Here is a 3101-nt window from a genome sequence, read left to right on the forward strand (position 1 = left end):
CGCACCCACGCAGACCTTGGTGTGCACAGCAGGAGCAGAAGTCTCTGGTCCGGCCGGTAAAGGTAGGGGCGAACCCACGCAGACTTTGGCTGTAGCGTGCGCAGCAAAACCCTTTGCAGCAGCCGGTGAAGGGACATGCGCACCCATGCAGACCTTGGGCGTGGCGTGTGCAGCAGGAGCCTCTGATCCGGCCGGTGTTGGTACGAGCGCACCCACGCAAACTTTGGCCATGGCGTGCTTAGCAGAGGCAGGGGCATCTGATCCGGTCGGTAGGAGTACGGGCGCACCCACGCAGACTTGGGCCGTGGCGTGCGCGGCAGAACCCTTTGCAGCAGCCGGTGAAGGGACGTGCGCACCCACGCAAACCTTGGCCCCGGCGTGCGCAGCAGGAGCTTCTGGTCCGGCTGGTAAGGGCACGGGCGCACCCACGCAGACTTTGGCTGTGGTGTGCGCGGCAGAACCCTTTTATGCAGCCGATGAAGGTCTGTGCGCACCCACGCAGACTTTTGCCGTGGCGTGCGCAGCAGGAACCTTAGAGACAGGCTCTTCAACGTGCACCACACCCACGCAGGCTTGGGCCGTAACGTGCGGTGCACCAACCCCTGCAGGGACAGACCAGCTTGGGAACAAGTCGTCCCTCTCCCCGTAGAAGAAGTGCCATAACTGGGACTCCTCTATGTGTGGCACTCTGGTTTGTGGTGGCTCCTTGATGCGGTGAGGGATTAATGGCAGAAGAACATCCCATCCATCAATTTCACCATTGCTAGTCGGGGGCCGCTGGAGGGGCCTGGGCACCATCCTGGGATCCTTGTGGTGCGCCCCTGCTTTCCCCGCGGACTGGTGGGCGTGAGGCTGCTGCTTGTTGGGAGGAGGAGGTGCGGTCGAGCGCCTTGGAGCCGGCGTGGAGGTTGTTGGGCGGAGATGGACGGAAGCCAAGAGCAGCGGAGTAGGCGGTGGTAATTGACCCTCACAGGAGCAATGTGGGGCGTCAGCCAGGTAGGATGCTGCGTTTCTTTGGCGTCTTCCACGCCTGTTCCGTGCCGGTGGCTGACCCTGGCGAGATGCATGCGAGGCGTCAGGCCAGATCGGTGTCCATCTGACTCCAGAGCCGGTTACACCGCTCAATAATCTTCAGTCCCGTTAGCTGGCCGGCTCCTGCACGACCGCTCCGTGTGGGTGTCGGGTTCACCTTTTGGCTGGTTCGTGCTGTCATGTTTTTGTTACGATGAACCCGGACTCAGACCACACACAAGGAGCTCAGTATAAGAATGTTTATTGCAAGGAGGACAGGAGGGACTGCACTGCTGGAGGTAGCTGGGACGCTGCAGTTGTTGCGCCGTAGAAACGGGTACCTCCAGAGCAGACTTGAGAATCCTGGCATAGGGGAGACAGGATTAGTCCAACAACAAGAAGAGGATCTTACTTGACGCAGGTAGGTAGCGGGCAGATACGGAGGACTCGGGGGGGGGCTCAGCCAAACGTAGGAAGAATCTTTGGCAGATGAGGAACAGAAGGTTGACATCCAGGAAGACGTGGGAAGAATCTCTTTCTGAACATCAGGTGAGCGAAGGATGAGTGAAGACGAACCAGCGAGGAACTGAAGGTAGAGTGAGGCTTAAATAGAGAAACTAACAGGTGGAGTGGATTCTGTCGGATTGCAGAGCTAACGGGTGTAACTGATTACTGGAGGGTAAGCAACGTGAGAGTAACTGAACTCTGACAACAAGAAACAAAACTCAACCCTGACAATAATATGTAAACCTGTTTAGAACCACTTTTTGTTATACTGGGTGAAATAGTACTTCCATATTTACAGTAGTAAATGTATTCTGTATTCAGAAAAGGGGGGGGTAAAATTGGATCTCTGAGAGAGCTGCAGGATTGTAGAGACTCTGACAAGTCCTCTGAAGTCCTCTGCTGCTCCCACACCACTGTTTCCGTCAAGGTCAGAGGCTATCACCTTATCCATTGTCCTTTAAAAAACATTGGCTATATAAATAGCACACATCTGCGGTGTGCATCACTTACGCAGTGACCAGCATCAGCATACTACTTCTTGCAGCTGCAGATCAATAATGCTGGTGTTTCAGAGCTAAGTACATTGTCTCCCATATTGTAGGACTATGTAATCTATAAGGTATCTGTTATGGCAACTGATCCAATATCTGTCATTCCTTAGACACTGTAAGTAAAGGACGTGTGAAATCGTCTTTTTAACAAAAAATTCTTTAACTAGGAAAAATGTAGAAAAAATGTAAATACAAAAATGTCTATCTTTTCACAATTCTGTTTTTTCTTCTTCCAATTTCTACACAGCCTTACGGTCAAAAACTGTATTGCTCCGTGTCTAAACAGTCAGTTTACAGTTTTTTCCACAATACAGCTTGACAGGAAGCGAGCCTTTCAAAATAAAGCCAAACCTCTGAATAAAATGGCCTGAACAAATATCAGTTCCCTCACTGAACACGACAAAAATAAAAGGCAAACCATAATACAAATAGCTTAAATATTTTCTATTTATGGCTCTAATAGTATCAATAAAGTAGCTATTTGCTCGGACCACTAATTTCCACGTTGCTGGAACACGGAGAGAATTGCATTAATTACAGTAAAAAGTTAAATCTCGAATCTACCATATTATCAGAACACTACAGGGGACTCAGTGCACACGCCTTCAAATTGAAATATGTGCGTTAGCAAAGAGATGATCATGTTTTTGAACAAAAACGGTGCAGCCAACTAAAGACTCTCTCCCTTGTGCTTGCTAACACGAGTCCAGGCACGTAAAGCTCTTGTTTTTACGACTGTGTTCAATTTGGTATCTGCTCGGCAGGAAGGAAATCTTCCCATTAAACTGTTTTATATGTACCAATCCACTGAGCTGCTCCAAGCAGTCAAGGATGTACAATGAGCCCTTCTGTGCCCTTTGGTGGGTGACTTCTGTAGAAGAAACAGCTCTCAGAGCGACTAGCTTAACAAACATGCTACTATACCTTCCCTCCCCCCCCCAGCAATTTGTCACAAGAAATGCAGCCGATTGGTACGTTTTACAATGGATAAAACTTTTGCGGACAGTCCCTGTCGCTCACGGAATGTGCTCC

Source organism: Fundulus heteroclitus, unplaced genomic scaffold (genome assembly GCF_011125445.2).
Source record: "Fundulus heteroclitus isolate FHET01 unplaced genomic scaffold, MU-UCD_Fhet_4.1 scaffold_380, whole genome shotgun sequence".
Taxonomy (NCBI): Eukaryota; Metazoa; Chordata; class Actinopteri; order Cyprinodontiformes; family Fundulidae; genus Fundulus; species Fundulus heteroclitus.